This window comes from Loxodonta africana, chromosome 2 (genome assembly GCF_030014295.1).
Source record: "Loxodonta africana isolate mLoxAfr1 chromosome 2, mLoxAfr1.hap2, whole genome shotgun sequence".
NCBI lineage: Eukaryota > Metazoa > Chordata > Mammalia > Proboscidea > Elephantidae > Loxodonta > Loxodonta africana.
In genome coordinates, this window is record NC_087343.1 from 119,333,958 (window position 1) to 119,358,870 (window position 24,913).

At 36.1% G+C, this 24,913-nt stretch overlaps 1 protein-coding gene across 1 annotated transcript in view; it reads right to left on the reverse strand.

Annotated features, from left to right (window-relative positions):
• The window catches only part of TMEM232 (transmembrane protein 232), a 220,643-nt gene that overhangs the window by 35,671 nt on the left and 160,059 nt on the right, over positions 1-24,913 (reverse strand). The window lies entirely within an intron of this gene.

A 24,913-nucleotide genomic window follows, 5' to 3' on the forward strand; every position in this document is an offset into this window, starting at 1 on the left:
AACATTTTCTCTCACCATAAGGCCATAAAAGTAGAAATCTATAACAGAAAAAGCAGGGAAAAGAAACGAAACACTTGGAAACTGAACAATACCCTGCTCAAAAAAGACTGGGTTACAGAAGACATTAAGGATGGAATAAAGAAATTCATAGAATCCAATGAGAATGCAAACACTTCCTATCAGAACCTTTGGGACACAATGAAAGCAGTTCTCAGAAGTCAATTTATAACAATAAATGAGCACATACAAAGAGAAGAAAGGCCAAAATCAAAGAATTATTTCTACAACTCGAACAAAAAAAAAGAGAGCAACAAAAGAAACCCTCAGGCACCAGAAGAAAGCAAATAATAAAAATTACAGCAGAATTAAACGAAATAGAAAACAGAAAAATAATTCAAAGAGTTAACAAGAAGAAAATCTGGTTCTTTGAAAAAATTAACAAAATTGATAAACCATTGGCCAAACTGATGAAAGAAAAACAGGAGAGGAAGCAAATAATCCAAATAAGAAATGAGATGGGCGATATTACAAGACACCCAATTGAAATTAAAAGAATTATAACAGATTACTACAAAAAACGGTACTCTAACAAATTTAAAAACCTAGAAGAAATGGATGAATTTCTACAAATACACTGACTACCTAAACTAACACAAACAGAGGTAGAACAACTAAACAGACCCATAACAGAGAAGAGATCGAAAAGGTAATAAAAAAACTCCCAACAACAACAAAAAAAACCTGGCCCAGAAGGCTTCACTGCAGAGTTCTACCAAACTTTCAGAGAAGAATTAACACCACTACTACTAAAGGTATTTCAGAGCACAGAAAGGAACAGAATACTCCCCAACTAATTCTATGAAGCCACCATATCCCTGATACCAAAACTAGGTAAAGACACCACAAAAAAAGGAAAATTATAGACCTATATACCTCACAAACTTAGATGGAAAAATTCTCAACAAAATTATAGCCAATAGAATTCAACAACGTATTAAAAAAAAAAAAATAATAATTCACCATGACCAAGAGGGATTCATACCAGGTATGCAGGAATGGTTCAACATTAGAAAAACAATTAATGTAATCCATCATATAAATAAAACAGAAGACAAGAATCACATGATTTTATCAATTGATGCAGAAAAGGCATTTGACAAAGTTTAACACCCATTCATGACAGAAACTCTCAACCAAATAGGAATAGAAGGGAAATTCCTCAACAAAATAAAGGGCATTTATACAAAGCCAATACCAACATCATCCTAAATGGAGTCTGAAAGCATTCCCCTTGAGATTGGGAGCCAGACAAGAATGCCCTCTGTAACCACTCTTATTCAACATTGTGCTGGAGGTCCTAGCAGGAGCAATTAGGGAAGATAAAGAAATAAAGGGCATCCAGATTGGCAAGGAAGGAGTAAAAGTAACTCTACTTGCAGATGACATGATCTTATACATAGAATACCCTAAAGAATTCTCAAGAAAACTACTGGAACTAATAGAAGAGTTCAGCAGAGGATTAGGATACAGGATAAACATACAAAAATCAGTTGGATTCCCTCTACACCAACAAAAAGAACATCGAGGAGGAAATCAGGATATCAATACTCTTTACAGTAGCCCCCAAGAAGATAAAATACTTACCAACAAATCTTACCAGAGATGTAAAACGCCTATGCAAAGAAAACTACAAGACACTACTGCAAGAAACCAAAAGAGACCTAAATAAGTTGAAAAACATACCTTGCTCATGGATAGAAAGACTTAACAGTATAAAAAATGTCTATTCTACCCAAAGTGATTTATAGTTTTAATGCAATTCTGATCCAAATTCCAATGACATTTTTTAATGAGATGGAGAAACAAATCACCAAATTCATATGGAAGGAAAAGAGGCCCCAGATAAGTAAAGCATTACTGAAAAAGAAGAACAAAGTGGGAGGCCTCATTCTACCTGATTTTAGAAACTATTACACCACCACAGTAGTCAAAATAGCCTGGTACTGGTTCAGCAACAGATACATAACCCAAGAGAACAGAATTGAGAATCCAGAAATACATATATCCACATAAGAACAGATGATATTTGACAAAGGCCCAAAGTCAGTTAAATGGGGAAAAGACAGTCTCTTTAACAAATGGTACTGGCATAACTGGATATTCATCTGCAAAAAAATGAAACAAGACCTATACGTCACACCATTCACAAAAATGAACTCAAAATCGATCAAAGACCTAAATATAAAATCTAAAACAATAAAGATCATGGAAGAAAAAATAGGGACAACGTTAGGTGCCCTGAAACATGGCAGAAACAGTATACCAAACGTTACCAAAAATGCAGAAGAGAAACTAGATAACTGGGAGCTCCTCAAAATCAAACACCTGTGCTCATCCAAAGGCTTCACCAAAAGAATAAAAAGATTACCTACAGACTGCAAAAAAGCTTTTAGCTATGACATTTCTGATCAGCACCTGATCTCTAAAATCTACATGATACTGCAAAAATTCAAGTACAAAAAGGCAAATAGCCCAATTAAAAAATGGGCAAAGGGTATGAACAGGCACTTCACTAAAAAAGACATTCAGGTAGCTAAGAGATACATGAGGAAATGCTCACCATCATTAGCCATTAGAGACATGCAAATCAAAACTACAATGAGATTCCATCTCACTCCAACAAGGCTGGCATTAATCAAAAAAACACAAAATAATAAATGTTGGAGAGGTTGTGGAGAGTTTGGAAAACTTATACACCGCTGATGGGAATGTAAAATGGTACAACCACTTTGGAAATCGATTTGGCACTTCCTTTAAAAGTTAGAAATAGAACTACCATATAATCCAGCAATCCCACTCCTTGGAATATATCCTAAAGAAATAAGAGCCTTTACACGAATGGATATATGCACACCCATGTTCATTGCAGCACTGTTTACAATAGCAAAAAGATGGAAGCAACCAAGGTTTCCATCAACGGATGAATGGATAAATTATGGTATATTCACCCAATGGAATACTAGAACAATGATGAAACCATGAATCATTTCATAACATGGAGGAATCTGGAAGGCATTATGCTGCGTGAAATTAGTCAGTTACAAAAGGACAAATATTGTATAAGACCACTATTATAAGACTTCGAGAATTAGTTTTAACATAGAAGAAAATATTCTTTGATGGTTACAGAGGAGGGAGGGAGGGAGGGAGGGGGTTTTCACTAAGTAGATAGTGATAAGAACTATTTTAGGTGAAGGGTAAGACAACACACAATACAGGAGAGGTCAGCACACTTGGATTAAACCAAAAGCAATGAAGTTTCCTGAATAAACTGAATGCTTCGAAGCCCAGTGTAGCAGGGGCGGGGGTTTGGGGACCGTGGTTTCAGGGACATCTAAGTCAATTGGCATAAGAAAATCTATTAAGAAAACATTCTGCATCCCACTTTAGAGAGTAGCATGAGAAGAAAACTGGTGACTAATATTTCTCTTCAGCACAGACATAACATTTTTCAACAAAATAATAGCAAATAAACCCAGCAATATGTAAAAATAATAAATTATGAACAAATTAAGTTTATCCCAGAAATGCAAGGCTGTTTCAACATTCAAAAGTCAATCAATGTAATCCACCATATCACTAACAAAGGAAACTCATACAATTACTTCAATAGACAGAAAAAAAAAATTAACAAAATTCAACATTCACTCATGATAAAAAAAACTCTTTGAAAACTAGAAATAGAAAGGAACTAACTCAACCCATTAAAGAGCACCTATGAAAACCTCCAGATCACAGTCACCATAATGGTGAAAGCTGATGTTTCCCGCAGCACTTCTATTCAACGTTGAACTGGAGCTCCAAGCCAGGACAAAAAACCAAGAGAGGGAAATTAACACATATCAGATTAAAAGGGAAATAATTAAACTGTCTCTATTTGCAGCTGACATAATTGTTTTTGTTAAATATTATCCTATCAAGTCTACAAAAGAGTGGATTCTAATGATTTGACTAAAACTAATAAGTGAGTTTAGCAAGATTATACAACAAAAGGACAATATACAAATACCAATTATAATATACTAAGCAATGAACAATTCGAAATCAAAATAGGAAAGTTTTTAAATAGCAACAAAAATATGAAATCATTAGCTATAAATCTAACACTATATGTGCAGATCTATCTTCACAAAACTACAAAACACTGATGAAAGAAATCAAAGAGATTTAAACAAATGAAGAGATGTACAATGTTCATGGATTTGAGGACTCAATATTGTGAATATGTCAATACTCTCCAAATTATTCTAGAGATGCAACATAATCACAATGGAAATCTCAGAAGCATATTATACAGCCATAAATAAACTGTTACAAAAAATTTTGCTGAAAATAATTTAAAAACAGCTGCAGTCATACATAGACAGGGAACTGTCAAAAGTTCAAGCTGGATTCAGAAGAGGATGTGAAACAAGGGATATCATTACTGATGTCAGATTGATATATTATGAAGAAATTGAAGTTGTCAAGGATTTCATTCTACTTGGATCAACAATCAATGCCCGTGGAAGCAGCAGTCAAGAAATCAAATGACATATTGCACTGGGCAAGTTTGAGGCAAAAGATCTCTTTAAAATCTTAAAAAGCAAATATGTCACTTTGATGACTAAGGTGCGCCTGACCCAAACCATGATAATGTCAGTTGCTTTATATGCATGCAAAAGCTGGAATAAGGAAGACCAAAAAAGAATTGATGCCTTTGAGTTATGGTGCTGGTGAAAGAATATTGACTATACCATAGACTGCCAGAAAACAAACAAATCTGTCCTAGAGGAAATACAGCCAGGATGCTCCTTAGAAGCAAGTATAGTGAGACTTCATCTTGCTTAATTTGGACATGTCATCAAGAAGGACATCATGCTTGGTAAATTAGAGGGTCAGTGAAGAAGAGGGAGACACTCAGTGAGATGGACTGACATAGTGGCTATAACAGTGGGGTCAAACATAGCAACTATTGTGAAGGTAGAACAGGGAAACATTTTGTTCTATCGCACATAAAGTCACTATGAGTTGGAGCTGATTCAGTGGCCCCTAACAAAACAAACAAATTGATTATAAAATTTGCATGGAAAAGCAAAAGAATTGGAATAACCAAAACAATTTGAAAGAGAACAAATTTGGAGGACTCACACTACTTGGTTTCAAGGCTTATCATAAAGCTACAGTAAATGGAAGAGTGTGGTATTGACATCAAGATATTCAAATAGATCAATGGAGCAGAACAAAGAATTAGAAATACACCCAGTTATATATTAAAAAACCCATTACCGTCGAGTCGATTCTGACTCACAACTGATTGTATTTTTTTAAAAGTGCAAACACAATTACAATGAATAAAGGATAGTCTCTCCAACAAATGCTGCTGGAACAATTGGACTCCATATGCAAAAAAAAAAAAAAAAAGACTTTGACACATACCTTACACAATATAAAAATTAACCCAGGTCAAAGACTTAAATACAAAACCTAAAATTATAAATTTCTAGAAGAAAACAGGAGAAATTCCTTTGTGGGTTAGGCAAAATTTCTTAGTTATCACACCAAAAGCATGACCCATTAATGAAAATAAAATTATAAACTGGATTTATCGAAATTAAAAAACTTCCTCTGTGAAATACACTGCTAAGAGAATATAAGACATACCACATATAGGGAGAAAATATTTGCAAAGCAAAAATCTAACAACTAATTTATATTCAGTATACTAAAAACTCTTAGATCTCATTCATTAGAAAAAAAAAAAACAACTGAATAAAAAATGGACAAAGATTTGAACATAACAAAAGAAGCTATGTTGTCGTTGGGTGCCATCAAGTCAGTTCCAACTCATAGCAGCAACAGAACAAAACAGTGCCTGGGCTTGCGCCATTCTCACAATCATTGTTATACTTGAGCCCACTGTAGCAGTCACTGTGTCAATACATCTTGTTGAGGTGTTCCTCTTTTTTGCTGACCCTCCACTTTACCAAGCGTAATATCCTTCTCCAGGGACTGGTCCCTCCTAATAACATGTCCAAAGTATGTGAGACAAAGTCTTGCCATCCTTGCTTCTAAGGAGCACTCTGGCTGTGCTTCTTCCCGGACAGATTTATCCATTCTTCTGGCAGTCCATGGTATATTCAATATTCTTCACCAACACCATAATTTGAACGCATCAATTTTTCTTCAGTCTTCCTTATTCATTATCCAGCTTTTGAACGCATAGGAGGTGGTTAAAAACACCATGGCTTGGGTCAGGTACACCTTAATCCTTAAAGTGACATCTTTGCTTTTAACAATTTAAAGAGGTCTTTTACAGCAATATGGATGATAAATAAATTTGAAAATTCATCCTATGTCATCAGTTATTAGGCAAATATTTTAAACTACAAGAAAGGCTACAACTGAAAAAAAAAAAGCTCATAAAACTGACAATACCAAGTACCGGCAACTGGAACTCTAATACATCGCTGGTGAGCAGTCAAAATGATATGGGCACTTTGGAACAAGTTTCTCAGTTTCTTATAAAACTAAACATACATTTACCATAAAAAATCTGTTGGCATCAATCAAGTCTGACTCCTATAGGACAGAGTAGAGCTGTCCCATAGGGTTTCCAAGACTGTAATCTTTACAGAAGTGGACTGCCATATCTTTCTCCCCATGAGCAGCTGACCTTTTAGTTAACATCTGAGCACTTAACTGCTGTGCCACCAGGGATCCTTACATTTATCATGCAACCTAGTAATCTCATCGCTATGTATTTACCTAGGAAAAATTAAAATATATACTTATCCAAAAACCTTTATGTGAATGCTTAGAGTGACTTTATTCATAACCACCAAAAACCAAATCAAAACAAAAACTGGTAAAATCATTTTGATTCTCCTGGAATCCATACAGGCCACCTGCCCTTAGGTTTCCTTTTGAGACCTTGGGGAAACTGGTTCCCTGGAGTCACCTTCAGGTCAAACAACAGCTTAGTGAGCAGCTTCGCAGAGAGTGTTTTCCAACAGGCATTGGGTTCCTTTGGAAAATTTTGTATGGGCAGCCAGATTCGAGAAGCAGGAACTCCAGGGTCTGACTAGCGGCTGTTTTGGGACGTATGGCATGCTCTTGGTGACTGTTTCTGTAAACTTCCAGGTGCTTTGATGTCATGGTCTGAGAAATTAATATAACAATGACCTATATACCCCGCTTTCTCTGTCCCTTCTTTGGACATGTTCAGGTGACAACGCTTGATTTGAATCATATCTACTCACAATAAATATATTGTTATACTAATTTTTGGTGTTTCTCTAAGCAATTTAGGTTTTTGACAAAACAAAACTGGAAATCAAATGTACTTGATCAAAATATGCATAAACAAACTGGTATATCCATAAAATGGAATATTGTTCAGCAATGTAAAGAAATGGATACTAACACAGGCAACAACATGGATGAATGTCAAATGGTTTATGGTAAGAGAAAGAAGTCACCTAAGAAAGAACTTAGGTGCTTTAAGTTAAAATGAAATGCAAATAAGATTTTCTCATTGAAATAATGGTATATTTTAGAAGGAACTATTAGAACTTTTTATAAAAATAACTGCAAATACCATGGTTAACTAAAGATAAATAATATACGTTAAGAAGATTCTAAAGTTTATATAGATGTTGGACAAGGCAACAGAGTAATCGCTAATACATATATTGAGAAATGGTTTTAATTCTCCTGGAATCCAGATACCTGGGATCCATTGGAGTTGGAGTGACCCACATTGGCCTTGAGTTCTTCTTTTGAGTCTTGAGCCTTGAGAAAATTGTTTTCTTAAAGTCACCTTTAAGTCAAACAATAATCTTGCTAATTAGTAAGATGGTTTTGCCTTGGATATTGTTCCCTTTTAAAGAATTCAGCCCGTTTCAGAAAACAGAAACTCCAGGGTCGACTGGAAGTTGTTTTTACGGTAAATTGTTGTCATGTAAATACTGTTTCCCAGCCCACTTCCACGGCAATGTTCATAAGATGTGGTATAAGAATCTCTGGAGGCTCTCTCATTTTCAGAGCATTTTTGACTCTTTGGTAGAAATGTGAGGACACTGGTGGCATAGTTGTTAAGTGCTACGGCTACTAACCAAAAGGTTGGCAGTTCGAATCCATCAGGTGCTTCTTGGAAATGCTATGGGGCAGTTCTACTCTGTCCTATAGGGTCACTATGAGTTGGAATCGACTAGACAGCAAGGAGTTTTTTTTTTTTTTAAAGTAGAACTGTGGAAACCCTGGGATTGCATAGTGGTTAAGAGCTCAGGCTGCTAACCAAAAGGCTGGCAGCTCTAATCCACCAGCTGCTCCTTAGAAACCCTATGGGGCAGTTATACTCTCCCCTATAGGGTCACTATGAGTCAGAGTCAACTTGATGGCAATGGGATTTTTTTACATGTTAGTCGAAATGTTACCCCAATTTGCAAATCGTATATTCAATAAACCTTAATCAGTTTCTATTACTGGCTTAACATAGATATATAAACCCAAACCCAGTGCCATTATGTGCATATATATATATATATATGTATGTTAGGGTCGAGTGTGCTCCAACTCATGATAACCCCAGGTACAACAGAATGAAACATTGCCTGTCATGTGCCATCTTTACAGTTATTCGTATGATCAAATTCATTGTTGTTGCCACTGTGTATTTTAAGTTTCTTCCAACCTTGGGGACTCATTTTTTAGCACTGTATCAAACAATACTCTGTTGTGATCCATAGGGTTTTCATTGGCTATTTTTCAACAGGTCATGCCTTTCTTCCTAGTCTGTCTTATTCTGGAAACTCTGCTGAAACCTGTCCACCATGGGTGACCCTACTGGTACTTGAAATAGTGGTTGCATAGCTTCCAAGATCACAGCAACACACATGTCACCACAGTATGACAAGCTGAAAGATGGGTGGTAGATATATACATATACCTTTATCATAAGCTCTTTGATGATGGAAATTGTCTTTCTGCCAATGCTTATTATGATGTCTTATAAATAAAATACATTTTTTCTTCAAGTATATCTTTGAAGATCCTAAAAATGCTTATTGTAAGTTTAAAAAAAAGAATCCTGTTATTTTCATTTCATTTTGAATGAACTCATCTTTCAATTGTTGATTTTATCTACTCAGTTCTCTTGCTGTATTCAAGTGTTCTGGAATTTTGGTTTGCAGGTTCATTTTAGGTATATGTTTTTGTTTTTCTCTCTGTTCTCAACTACTTATTTGACATCCTCCTCTTTCTCTCTTTCTTTGCTCATCCTTCTCTCTTAGTTTTGCAACTGTCTTCTCCAAGTTCTTCTGCTGTCCTAGTAAAGACCAAGGTCATACATTGGCTTTGTGGAGCACCTGCTCTTTAGTGACATGGGTGATTGCAGATGAATGAACCATCAGGAGGCTCAGCTCAGTTCCTAGTATAGAAGTTATGACTGTGTCCTCCTACTTTCCCAAGAACGCAGCCTCATATAAGTCATTAACATTAGCAATCTTCATCTTCTTTTCAGGAGAGATGGGGAGCTTGATGAAATTACAGCAGTGAGCTTGGCCATGGCTCCCACCTTATGTGGGTGCTTTTATTCCTTGATACTCTTACAGCAACTGAACTAATGGATGTCTCTAAATGCTTTTGGCCATCATGTTGGACCACATTCACCACTTTCCATTTCTTTTACAGTTTTGATATATGGATGTATTTAACTTTATGTGACTGTGGATTTTTTATGTTAAAAAAATATTTTATATATCTCTTCTATATATTTGGAGCAGTTAGGGGAGATGGAATGCTCTAGGGCTTAAAGCATGAACTTCCTATGCTCTGTTGATAAGAAACTCTTGTATATAAAGATTAAATGTTTGCTAAACTGACTTGTGTAAAATCACATCTAATGTGAAACACTACAGTTATATTCTTTTATTTCTTTTTTTATTCTAGCCTTATGTTACATCAAATCAAAATAAATTCCTCTGTGAGGACAACAAGAATTAATTATTTGGAGTGATCTTCATTCATCTTTGAGGAGACAAGAAAACTTGATGGTATTTGCAAAAATTGATCTAGGTATATTTCTTCTGTACACATACAAACTTCTACCTCTCTTTAGCAAGTAATAAACTTACTTCTCTGTAGCAAGTATATACATATTAGGGATCACATTTTATGCTATTTCCTTGGAAACATCATCTTTCTGCTATTTTCAAATATAGCAGTAGCTATTTTTTTTATTCTTGCCCCCTGATGCCAGGCAAGGTAGAACTATCTTTAAACTTCATGTGCCAACTCTTATTTGCACTGAAGTTTTCATTCTTTGATTCCTTAGCAGGTTGGTGTCTCTTCATGTCAAAAGGCTCACAAAACTTCAAAGATACATAGTGCTGAGTTTCACCTCAAAAATATAAAATCAAAAGTTTTTTTTTTTTAATCTTAGGAATAAGTTCTGCCTTATGCTAGTGAGTCAAAAATATTACCAGAATATACCTATTGGCTATTAAAAAGAAAACAAATAGCTATGAAATGAGACTTCCAAATATTTTTCCAAAGTACTGGCATTGGTTGGCCCACCAAGGGCTTTGTTTTCTAAACACTGTTTCCCACTAAAGAAACCAGCATTAGGGCAGGAAAGGCATAAAATTAGAGCATCTTATTGTTCCAAGAAGTATATAAGTGCTCCAAAAATGATAGGAACATATCAAAATGACCCAGCAGTCTGACTGAAGGGGCTCCCATTGGCAGAATACAGGACAAAATAAGTAAGAAGAATACCAGATTATAGCCCACTGAATAAAGTAAGAATCAATAAAACTATACTGGTATAAAATAAGTAAATGAGTAACTAATTAATAATTGAATACACACAGTAGTAAGAATGGAAAGCTCTTATGACAGAATGCTAACTTTTGTAATGCAGTAGAAATGATAGAGGTAGAAAAATACCATTTTGCAATCATCATAGTATCAGGCAAGAAACATCAATGGATGCTAAAACTAGTGGATAAAAGATATTTAGATAGTATTAAAATATTTTACCAGAAATTATTTACTAATTACTAAAAGAAAAAAGAGTAACTTTAAGATTGAGAAAAATGTTAGACACCACCTTAACCAAGTGATGAAAATTAAAATGATCAATAACAGAAAATATCATTATAATCCCTTATATGATACTCTGAGGACATATCACTTCTGTGCTTTTCTTGCTGGAGATGTATAACCTGAATCTAATCATAAGGAAACAGTCAACTCGTGTTTCATTCTACAAAGAAATATCCTGTAGTCTTCAAAAACGTTAAGATCAAGAAACAACGAAGAACTCACGAATAGTTACAGACTAAATGAAACAAAAGATATATGACAATCAAAGGCAAAGTGTGATACTGGACTAGATCCTGAACCTAAGCGGGGAAAAAAAAAAGCTATAAAAAGATTTGCAACAATTTGCAAAATTTGAATATGGACTGGGAATTATAAGAGAATTTTGTGTCAATTTTAATTCCCTGATTTTGATAATTGTTTTGTTGTTATATTACAGAAAGTTCTGATTCTAGGAAAGTACACTGAAATATTTAGGAGTAAAGGGGCATGATATCTGAAATTTACTCTCAAAGGGTTCAGTAAAAAATGTGTATGTGTGCAGATGTGTGTATGTGTTTACGCATGTATATAGAAAGAGAGACAGACAGAGAGAATGAATAAATGAATGGTTAAGTAAATAGGGCAAAATGTTAACAATTGGTGAATCTGGTAAAAGGAGGCTTATAACTGTTCTTGGTACTACTCTTGCAACTTTAGTTTATGTTTGAAGTTTTACCAAAACAATGATACCCCAAAACATACTTTCATTAGGATGCTAAATTATTGCAAACATATAATCACTTTTGCTGAAATTACTTTTGAAACTTTAAAAAAATATCTTTTAGAATACTTTACTACCTCAGATAGATAGGTAGGTAGGTAGGTAGGCAGATATACAGTACACTGAAATGCTCCTATGCACATATTATTTGGATGTTTATTAGACATCTTAAACTTTGTGACCTAAACATATTACTCTATCCCTTTCCCCTGATTTCTCATTCTAAACCACTCTTTTTCATTTTAGTTAAACGGCATAATTCTCCCTGCTCCTGAGGTAAAAACATAGAACTTAATCCTGTGTCCTTTTCTGCCCACCTTTTCCCCATTTCCAACTCATTAGTAAGTATTGTTAGTTCTACCTCCAAAACACTCTTCTCTAACCACATTTGTTAGTTGCCTTTGAGTCAATTCCCACGCATGGCAGCCCCAGGTATGCAGAGTAGAACTGCTCCACAGGATTTTCAAGGTTGTGACCTTTCAGAGGCAGATTACCAGGCCTCTCTTCTAAGATGCCTCTGGGTGTGTTCAAACTGTCAACCTTTCAGCTAGAAGTTGAGCACTTAAGGGTTTGTGCTACCCAAGGGCTTCCTAACTACGCTACTTCTGCCCCACTCCAGATATATTGCATCTCACTTGCCCCAAGGTAATATCCTCCTGCCTAGTCTCTCTGTATTTCGTCTTGCTCTGGGCTCTCCAGTCACACTGACCTTCCTTCCTTCCCTTTCACAGGCCTTTCTTCTTTCCCTTCACTCGAAACTTCTCACTTCATAGTTTTTGTGTCTGCTGTCTGAAATGCTCATCTTTCGTATGCTCAAATGGCTGTCTCGTTTTCATCACCCAGGTCTTAGTTCAAATGTCATCTTCTCTGGTAAGCCTTCCCTCACCACCCAATTTAAAGTAGACATCCTCTGCCTAATCCTTCATCACGTTACTTGAATTTTCTTCATAGCACTTATCACACACTGAATTTATTTAACTTAATAGTTATTTTTATTCTCCATTAAAAGATCCAAAAAAGAGGGAACTTCCCTGTTATATTCAATGTTTATCAGCAGAGCAGAAGGTGAGACAAATAGTAGGTGCTCAATAAACATTCATCAAATGAATGAAAGCTATACAAGAAATAGAGCCTTATAGCATTTGTTGTCACTGGACAATAATATTTTTTTCATTATTTCAGGTCAGCAATTTGAGACTTTGATGCTGCTGAAAAGTAAAGGATCTGGGGAGTTGGGAGCAAGAAAAAAACTGTGCTGCGCTGGACAAGCCATTGTGGGACCCAGACTAAGTTTGGAATATAGACTTAGGAGTGTTGCCAATTTGCCCTAAATGCCATTAATTGGTAGGTGGTTGCAACTAAAAGAATGCCATAAACATAAATCCATGACAGTCAGATTTCTGGGAACCCAGCCCTACCAGCAGGTGGTGTGACCTTCGTACTCAAATCTATTCAGGTGTACCTCAAAACATCAGTCAGAGGATCTGACATTATCACATGTTAAAATGCCATCTTTATATAGCAAGATAAATTTGACTATAAATTAATGAGAAAAAAATTCCATATGGAAAATAAATGAAAAACTTTACATATTGAACAAAAGAGATAGCTGGAATAATATGAATTACAGTAGCATTTGGAATGACATGCGAGTTATACAGGTATATATACTTTGATTCTTCATCTACCATGGACCTATGGTGCAGTTCCATACTTCCAGTTGTACTAAATTGCAAGCACTTTCCAAAGACCTTAAGAGGATAAACCAGAAGTGTAGCATGCTAACGTCTGCCCCAGTAATGCTCACACAGAAAGCCAGCTAAAGCCTGAGACTGGCTTCCCTAAGTCAGTACATTCTTATAAATGGATAGTTTTACTGAAGAAAACTGAGGTTATCCAACAAATCATACCAAGAAAGCACTATCAAAACCCAAAGATTTTCACATAGATAGTGTAAAGCTGTCTTTACATTCTGCTACTGCATTAGCACACTGTCAAATGAGTATACTGATAGACAAAGATAGGGAAAACCAGGTCAAGAAGATCATCTTGCTTGGGGAAGCTGTCTTGATAAAATGTTATATCAGTAAGGCATCAAACTGAAAGATCCTCAGAGCTGTGGTTATCTAGCTTTCTATTCGTCACTGGAAACTTTATTTGACCAAGTTGTCACATTCAACTTCTTAAGCCATTCCATCAGTGTCATCTGTGATTGGTGGCTAGTATCATATGACAAGGCAGAGTCCCTGACATGGTAGCCTACAGCCCAGTCACTTCACCAGCCCTGGAGCTGGGTTGCCTAGCATTATAGGTGGGTTCAGTTTCAGTAGCGGAATATGAATGGACCAGAATATTGTGTATTTAAAGAGACTTTCATTCTAATTAGTTATTTAAACTACATCTTGTTATTTTGGTGTATAAATACTTTAAAGGCCATTTTAACAAGTTGATAATTCTAAAAATACAACACATGTACACAACCACTAATCTAGGAATTTAAACTAAGTAAATAATAGGATCAGCCAACAAAGTATCTACAAATTCATTCATCACTGCATTGTTGATAAAAGTAAAAATCAATTAGAAATTAATTAAATGGCCAATAATAGAAGATTGGACAAATGTGTTAGGGCTCCCACATGCAATATGGAACCCACCCTACTAACAGGGAAGGAAAAAATAGTATGTTATTTATTTACTTATTTATTTATCGAAAACCCAGTGCCATTGAGTTGATTCCGACTCATAGTGACTCTATAGAACAGAGTAGAACTGCCCCATAGAGTTTCCAAGGAGCGTCTGGCAGATTCGAACTGCCGACCCTTTGGTCAGCAGCCGTAGTACTTAACCACTACGCCACCAGGGTTTCCTTTATTTATCTATTCCACCAATTTTTACTGGGCATCTACCATTCACCAGCTTGCACTCTAGTAATGAGATACAGCAATGAGCAAGAGAGAAAAAAAAAAATCTCTGCTCTCATGACCCTTTTATTCTATAGGTAATTAATGGACTGGAAAAAGTTTCACCTTATATGAATAAGAAAAATAACATATTACAAAAATTTATGTAAAAATGATCTTAATTGTGTAAATCAAAAAATCTACCTACTTACTAAGATAAAATGACTGTTTGAATAAAAAAAGGCATTTTTGAAGAGATTGGATGTTGCCTGAGAAAGGTCAATAGCTTGCCTGGCAGATTCCCACAACTGTATTACTTCAGTCCTGTTGAGAGAGAAGTCATATCAGCACAGCAAAGTTGATTGCTCTCTAGATTCATATAAACCATTTTTTTTTTAATAAAAAGAATACCAAAATACTAATTTACAAAGAGAATGGATTTGGTAGCATAATCACTCCATATAGACAAATCTATATACAGAATCCATTATAATAAGTTTTCATGTTGAGCAAAAGGTAAGAGCAAAGGCAATTAGATAAATACATGAGGATTGGTTTCTCCAACTCTTAGTGTTCTATGCTTCCACTGCTGACTAAAAAAAAATTGCATGTTTTTTCATTAAAAAAACCAAAAACCCAATGCCGTCAAGTCGATTCTGACTCATAGCGACCCTACAGGACAGAGTAGAACTGCCCCACAGAGTTTCCAAGGCGCACCTGGCAGATTCGAAATGCTGACCCTCTGGTTAGCAGCCATAGCACTTAACCACTACGCCACCAGTATGTTTATTTACTGAGCAGAGTCAGGTAATTTTAAAGAACGGGGGCCTTTTGGTTTGTATAATCTCCCCCCTTAATCATTAAGGTATATTTATTTTTGGATTTTGAAGTTCATAAGGCAAGAGTCATAGTTTAGTGTTGACCAATGTATATTGTCTGTGTGTATGTGTGTGTGTGTGTGTGTGTGTGTGTACTGGATAAAGCATCTCCTCAGAAAATAGATCTACAAGGAAACAAACGAAATATTAATAAAGATTATTTAAAGTTTATAGGAAAATGATAGTTGAGGATATATTCTTTTTTTTTTTATATTTCCCAAATCTATATTAAAAAAAAAAGATTCATTATGTTTACAATCAGAAAATATTTTTAAAGAAGACTGGTAGAAGACCAATACTTATACCAAGCAGACTGGAAAACACAGTTTTGAAAAAATTCATCTGGTTAAAGGCATCATAGAGCTGCTAAAAAGGTGAAGACTAGATAAGAGGGGATTTCAAGGGAAGAGAATCACAGAGAGGTATGCCAACCCTCTTTAGATACTTTTTCGACATGGTAATTTGACAATTCTGGGTGTAGGATAATTGACTGAGAATCTGAGCTTTGCCTGGGTAGAGGTCCACTACTGGGGAACAGAAAAGCCAGGAGAATCTTTGGTTTTCTCCAGTTAGAAAGATAAAACCGGGTATTTAATAACCTTCAAATCCAGCCAATTTTTCTCTCAAGGTATTCCTAAATTCTAAAGCTTTGCAATGTGGGAAACTAATAGACAAAACAGAAAGCCTGTGAAAATCAGAGCGGAATTTTTTTGCATATTTTCAAAATTATGAAAACCATGAGTTCCGCAACTCGTGGAATATTCTGAGAAGCTCTGCAAACAACAAGTAGGATGAATACAAAGAAAATTAAACCTAGGCACATAATATTACAACTTCTGAAAACAAAATGTAAAAATATTCAAATAAGATCCCCACCCCCCAAAAAAAGAAAAATAACCCATTATTTTCAAAGGAGAAAAAAAAGTAAGACTGAATAATGGAACTCAGAAGACAATAGAATAATATTTTAAGTGTTGAAAGAAAATAACAAACCCAAACCAAACCCATTGCCATCTAGTCGATTCCGACTCATGGTGACCCTATAGGACAGAGTAGAACTCCCCATAGCGTTAAGAAAATAATCATCAGCTAAGAATTCTTATTCTAGTTAAAATATCTTTCATAAAAGAATGTAATATAACCTTGTTTTCATACAAACAAAAACTGAGAAATCCTACTACTAGTACACCTGAACTAATGTTTTTAGCTGCTAAAGATGTTGTTTAGGCAGGAAAAAAATTACAAATGAAAATAAAAAATCCATGAATGAATGAAATTCAAGAGAAAGTGTAATTGAGTAAATCTAAATAAATACTGACTCTGAAAAAATGGTAAAATGTATTTTGAAGGCTAAGATTCATATAAAATTATACTGTAACAATGCAAAATGTGAGAAATGGGTAAGTCAAGTTCCTTACTGTTATTGAGGAAGTCGTTCTTCTCATTGTTGTTAGGTGCAGTTGAGTCGGTTCCAACTTATAGCAACCCTATGCACAACAGAATGAAACACTGCCTGGTCCTGTGCCATCCTCACAATCATTGCTATGATTGAGCCCATTGTTGCAGCCACTGCATCAATCCACCACGCCGAGTGTCTTCCTCTTTTTGGCTGACCCTCTACTTTACCAAGCATGATGTCCTTCTCCAGGGACTGATCCCACCTGATAACATTTCCAAAGTATGTGATACGTAGTCTTGCCATCCTTGCTTCTAAGAAACATTCTGGTTGTACTTCTTCCAAGACAGATTTGCTCATTCTTTTGGCAGTCCATGGCATATTCAATATTCTTCACCAACACCACAATTCAAAGGCATCAATTCTTCTTCCGTCTTCCTTATTCATTGTCCACCTTTCACATGCCTATGAGGTGATTGAAAACACCATGGATTGGGTCAGAGGCACCTTAGTTTTGAAGGCGACATCTTTGCTTTTCAGCACTTTAAGAGGTCTTTTGCAGCACATCTGCCCAATGCAATGCATCTTTTGATTTCTTGACTGCTGCTTCCATGGGTGTTGATTGTGGATACAAGTAAAATGAAGTCCTTGACAACCTCAATCTTTCCTTCGTTTATCCTGGTGTTGCTTATTGGTCCAGTTGTGAGGATTTTTGTTTTCTTTATGTTGAGGTGCGATCCATACTGAAGGCTGTAGTCTTTGATCTTCATCAGTAAGTGCTTCAAGTCCTCTTCACTTTCATCAAGCAAGGTTGTGTCATCTGCATAACGCAGATTGTTGATGAGTCTTCCTGCAATCCCGATGCTCTGTTCTTCTTCACAGAGTTCAGCTTCTTGGATTATTTGCTCAGCATACAGACTGAATAGGTATGGTGAAAGGATACAAGCCTGATGCACACCTTTCCTGACTTTAAACCAATCGGTATCCCCTTGTTCTGTTCTAACTACTGCCTTTTGATCCATGTACAGATTCTTCATGAGCACAATTAAGTGTTCCGGAATTCCCATTCTTAGCAATATTTTCCATAATTTGTTATGATCCATAGAGTGGAATGCCTTAGCATATCAATAAAACACAGGTAAACATCTTCCTGGTATTCTCTGCTTTCAGCCAGGATTCATCTGATATCAGCAATGATATACGTCCTCTTCTAAATCCAGATTGAATTTCTGGCAGTTCTCTGTTGATAAACTGCTACAGCTGCCTTTGAATGATCTTCAGCAAAATTTTACTTGCATGTGCTATTAATGATATTGTTCGATAATTTCCGCACTCGGTTAGATTACCTTTCTTGGGAACAGGCATAAATATGGATCTCTTCTAGTCAGTTGGCCAGGTAGCTGTCTTCCATATTTCTTGGCATAGAAATGTGAGCACTTTCAGCACTGCATTCATTTGTTGAAACATCTCAATTGGTATTCCACCAATTTCCAGAGCCTCGTTTTTCACCAGTGCCTTCAGTGCATCTTGGACTTCTTCCTTCAGTACCATCGGTTCCTGATCATATGTCACCTCCTGAAATGGTTGAACATTGACCAATTCCTTCTGGTATAGTGACTCTATGTATTCCTTCCATCTTCTTTTGATGCTTCCTGCATCATTTAATATTTTCCCTGTAGAATCCTACAGTATTGCAAGGGTCAAGGCTTGAATTTTTTCATTTCTTTCAGCTTGAGAAATGCTGAGCGTGTTCTTCCCTTTTGATTTTCTATCTCTAGCGCTTTCCACGTTATCATAATACTTTACTTTGTCTTCTTGATCTACCCCTTGAAATCTTCTGCTCACCTCGTTTACTTCATTATTTTTTCCTTTTGCTTTAGCTACTCAATGTTCAAGAGCAAGTTTCAGAGTCTCTTCTGATATCCATTTAGGTTTTTCCTTTTTCTCCTGTCTTTTTAATGACCTCTTGTTTTCTTCATGTATGATATCCTTGATGTCATTCCAGAACTCGTCTGGTCTTCGGTCATTAGTTTTCAATGTGTCAAATCTATTCTTCAGATGATCTCTAAATTCAGGTGGATATACTCAAGGTCGTACTTTGGCTCTCATGGGCTTGTTCTAATTTTCTTCAGCTTCAACTTGAACTTGCATATGAGTAATTGACGGTCTGATCCACAGTCAGCCCCTGGCCTTATTCTGACTAATGATATAGAGATTTTTCATCACCTCTTCCCACAGAGGTAGTCAGTTTGATTCCTGTATATTCCATCTGATGAGGTCTATGTGTATAGCCACCATTTATGCTGGTGAAAAAAGGTATTTGCAGTAAAGTCATCGATCTTGCAAAATTTAATCATGCTACCTCTGGCATCATTTCTATCACCAAGGCCATATTTTCCAATGACTGATCTTTCTTTGTTTCCAACTTCTGCATTCCAATCACCAGTAATTATCAGTGCATCCTAATTGTGTCTTCAATCAATTTCAGACTGCAAAGTTGGTAAAAATGTTCAATTTCTTCATCTTTGGCCCCAGTGGTTGGTGCATATATTTGAATATTAGTTGTATTAACTGGTCTTCCTTGTAGGTGTATGGACATTATCCTATCATTGACAGTGTTTTACTTCAAGATAGCTCTTGAAATGCTCTTTTTGATGATGAATGTAACACCATTCCTCTTCAAGTTGTCATTCCCAGCACAGTAAACCATTTGATTTTCTGATTCAAAATGACCATACCAGTCCATTTCAGCTCACTAATGCCTAGGATATCGATTTTTATGTGTTCCCTTTCATTTCTGACTATTTCCAATTTTCCTAGATTCATACTTCATACATTCCACATTCCAATTATTAATGGACGTTTGCAGCTGTTTCTTCTCATTTTGAGTCATGCCACATCAGCAAATGAAGGTCCTGAAAGCTTGAGACCATCCACATCATTAAGGTTGACTCTCCTTTGGGGAGATAGCTCTTCCCCAGTCGTATTTTGAGTGCCTTCCAACCTGAGGGGCTCATCTTCCGGCACTACACTGTTTCAGACAGTGTTCAGCTGCTATTCATAAGGTTTTCACTGGCTAATTCTTTTCAGAAGTAGACTGCTGCGTGCTTTTTCCTAGTCTGTCTTACTCTGGGAGCTCTGCTGAAACCTGTCTGCCATGGGTGACCCTGCTGGAATTTGAACACTGGTGGCATATCTTCCAGAATTACAGCAACCCACACGCTCCCACAGTATGACAACTGTTGGATGAGTGGGAGAAGTTGTAAAGGCAATAAATTACTTTAGATTGCACTAAGTCTGGAAACCCTGGTGGCATAGTGGTTAAGAGTTTCGTTGCTAACCAAAAGGTCGGCAGTTGGAATCCACCAGCCACTCCCTGCAAACCCTATGGGGCAGTTCTACTCTGTCTTACAGGGTCACTATGAGTCGGAATTGACTTGATGGCAATGGGTTTGGTTTTTTAGTAGTGAGTCCAGGGTATATGTTGAAATCTCTAGGGTAACTACTAAATAATAGTAAAAGAATTTTAAGTTAACCCCTCCAACAAAAAATTAATAAATAAATAAAGGAAAAGACACATAAAACAGGTTGGTAAAATAGAGAATACATAGATAGATGGTAGGCACAAATAACAACTACACTAAATGTAATTTGACTCAATATGCCAGGTAAAACATTAAATAAAATATTAAGAATGTCAGATCGTTTAAAATAAAATTACATGTAGTTTAAAATACAAATCTTTCTAAACCAATTTCTGTCAAGTCAGTTCCAACTCATGGCAACTCCATGTGTGTTGGAGTACAATTGCGCTCCACAGGGTTTTCAATGACTGGTTTTTTGGAAGTAGATCACTAGGCCTCTGGGTGAATTCGAACCTCCAACTTTTCAGTTAACGGCCAAGCATTTTAACACTTTGCACCATGCAGGGACTTCATTCCAGAAAAAAAAGAAAAAAGCGAAGCTCATTGCTGTCGAGTTGACAAGATTAACCTTAGGTTTAACACTGTTCTTGCCCCGCCTAACAAAACTTAAAAGTGAAACTCAAAAAACAACAGTCTTAACAAGTAACTTCACTATGTCCCAGATTAAAACTCTACAACAAGGTAAACTTCACAGTCTGACTTCCTTTTTTAAAAAATTACAAGCATGCAAAGAAGCAGGAAAATATATCCCACAATGAGGAGAAAATTCAATCAAAACTGATTCAATAATGACATAGTATAGAGGTAATAGATAAGGATGTTAAAAGTTATTAAAAATATATTCCATATGCTCAAGACGTTAGAGAAAAGATTAAGTATATTAAGCATAAACATCCAAATCAAATTTCTAGAGATAAAAACTAAAATTTCTAAGATGAGAAAAACACTTTCTGGGATTAACGGCAGATTAAACATCTCAAAAGAAAAGACAAGTAAACTTGAAGATACAGCAATACAAACTGTAAACTGAAACACAAGAAAAATAAACTGAAAAGAAAATGAGCAGACCATCAGTGGATTGTGGGACAACTTCAAGTGGCCAAATTACATATAATATGCCTATCATATGAAGGAAAGGACAAAGAAGGGGAGACAAGAAATTTTTTTCTCAGAAAATAATGGTCAAAGTTTTTCCAAATTTGTTGAAAATTACAAGCCCATAGGTCCAATAAGCTCAATAAACCCTATTTTCCCAGAAAAAAATGTATGACAAAATACAGTGGAGCAACTTTTTTTTTTTTTTTTTTGGTAAAAACATCCACAACAAAACATACACCCCTCCAACAATTTTTACATGTAATTTATTAACAGTAGTTACATACTTCACATCATGTCAGTATCCTCACTGTCTCTGCCTGTATGGTTTCACCACTTTTAACTTATACTCTCTGCTCCTTAAAGTTCTCATCTGTGCTTTACAGTTATTGTTGCCATTTCAGTCTCATATAGGTAATTCTTCAATAAGAGCAATATTCAAGGCAGACATAATTTATTGAGCTAAATTAGTGGTTAGTTTAAAGATGACTTCATGGGATAGTTTTGGCTCAAGATTCAGAAGTTGTTTCTAGGCAATAGATTCAGGGGTGTTTCCAGTCTCAATGTGTTCAGTAAGGCTGGTTTCCAATAAGAATTTGAAGTTTTGTTTCACAATTTTCCTCCTTTTGATCAAGATCCATTTCTTGGGTCCCGATCAAAACATTCAGTAATGGTAGCCAGGCACCACTCTTTTTTTCTGGTTTCATGGCAAGGGAGATAGCAATAGTTCATGAAGGCAATTAGACCTGCACACCATGTCCTTTTTCAATTCCTGGATCTCCTTCTTCCTCTGTTTGGACCAACATTTTTAAAGCACAGCAATTAAAAAAAAAAAAAAATCTGCCAACGTAGAATTCTTTGCCCACAGAAAGTACCATTCAAAATTTAAGGTGAAACAAACACTTTTTTCAAACATACAAATTAATTCCAGTAGATGTGTGTTTCTTACATTACAAGAAGTGTTAACGGAAAAGGACACCAGATGGAAATCTGGATTACACAAACGAATGAAGAGTACTAGAAATGGTAGCTACAAGGGTAAATACAAAATCTTTCTGGCTTATTATTTAAATCTTTTTAAAAGCTAACTTGCCTTTTGAAGGAAAACTATTGACAATCTATTGTGTGATCCATTATGTATGTAGAAGTAAAATGGAGCAGAGAAATGCAAGTATGGTTTTGTAAGTTTCTTACACAATATGTGAAGTGTTATAATATCACTTGAAGGTAGCCTGTGATAAGCTAAAGATATATACTATAAACAATATAGCAACCACAAAAAACATAATAAAGAGCTATAGCTAAGAAGCCAACAAAGGAGATAAAATTGGTCATGTTGGAGTTAGGTGCTGTCTCAATCATCTAGTGCTGCTATAACGGAAATACCACAAGTGGGTATCTTAAATGAAGAGAAATTTAGTCTCTCACAGCCTAGTAGGCTACAGGTCCAAATTCAGGGAGTCAGCTCCAGGGGAAGGCTTTCTCTCTCTGTTGGCTCTGAAAGAAGTCCTTCTCATCAGTCACCCCTTGGTCTGGGAGCATCTCAGCGCAGGAACCTCAGGTGCAAAGGACATGCTCTGCTCCTGGCACTACTTTCTTGGTGGTATGAGGTTCCCAACTCTCTGCTTGCTTCCTTTTCCTTTTATCTCTTGAGAGATAAAAGGTGGTGCAGGCCAGCCCCAGGGAAACTCCCTTTAGATTGGATCAGGAAGGTGACCTGAGTAAGGGTGGTATTACAATCCCACCCTAATCCTCTTAACATAAAACTACAATCACAAAATCAAGGACAACCATACAATACTGGGAATCATGGCCTAACCAAGTTGATACACACATTTTGGGGGGGATATAATTAAATCTGTGACAGGCGCTGTAGTGTCGATTTCAATTCATAGCAACCCCATGTGACAGAGAACTGCCGCAGAGTGGAACTGCTATAATCTTTTAGGAAGCACAACTCTCTCTAGGTCTTTCTCCTGAGGAGCCACTGGGTGAGTTCAAACTGCCAAAGCCAACCTTTCTGTTAGCAGCTAAGCACTTAACCATTGTGCCACCAGGGCTCCTTAGAATGGGTCACAGAAATGCTTAATTAATTCAAAAGTAAGCACACACAAAAAAGGAGGGAACAAACAACAGATAGGACAAATAGATAGCAAATAGCAAGATGGTAGAATTAAGCCCAATCATATCAATAATCACATTAAATGTATATGTTCTGAACATATCAATTCAATGTTAAAGATTACCAGATTGGTTAAAAAAGAAAGACCTATTATAAACTGCCTACGAGAAATCCATTCTTAATATAAAGATACAAATAGGTTAAAAGTAAAAGGATATATATATGTATATAAAAAAAAAATTATATATATATAAAATATGGAAACCCTGGTGGCATAGTGGTTAAGTGCTACTGCTGCTAACCAAAGGGTCAGCAGTTCAAATTCGCCAGGCACCCCTTGGAAACTCTAATGGGCAGTTCTACTCTGTCCTACAGGGTCGCTATGAGTCAGAATCGACTTGACAGCACTGGGTTTGGTTTTTTTAATATATATATATATATATATATATATATATATATATATATATAATGCACACACTAATCAAAAGAATGCTGGATTGACTATATAAGTACCAGATGAAGCAGATTTCAGAGGATAAAGAGGTGCTTTGTAATTTGGAGAAGCCTCAGAAAGGCTGCTGTGGCTTGGCACAAGGATCGTGAGTGACCCCAAAGTCTAGACAGAGGCTTGTGTGAGACAGGGCAACAGACTATAAACCCATGGGCCTCATTCCTTCCCTTTCATTACCATATACCCTCAGCTGGAATTGCAGCAAGAAGAAAAAACATCGCTGAAAAACAGTAATTGTGTTTTTATCTTTTACGTAACAAACATTATATTGGGCTATTGTTTATAAAGAATATTCACCACTGGCGAGGCAGATTGTTGGGAACAGAAGAAGGTGAACAGGCCATTGTCTCCATAGTCATATCTAGTCTGACTGCAGCTAATCCATTCTCTGCAAAACAATCATCCAAATATAAGAGGATGCCAACCTATTCTCAGATTGTAACCTATGTAGAAAATCTAAAACAAGGCCTTTCAGGACCTTGCCTGGAACAAGGAGAGAGGCTACATCTACTGGCACAGTTTTTGTTGAAATTAAATTACTTTATCTTGTAGATTGTCAGAATGGCCCAGTTAGCAGATCAAAGGATGCATGAAAGGAAGTATCTTAGCTAGGAGAAAAACAAAAGCATTTTTATTTACAAAATGCATTTCAGGACAGTGCTCTTTTATTCTAAA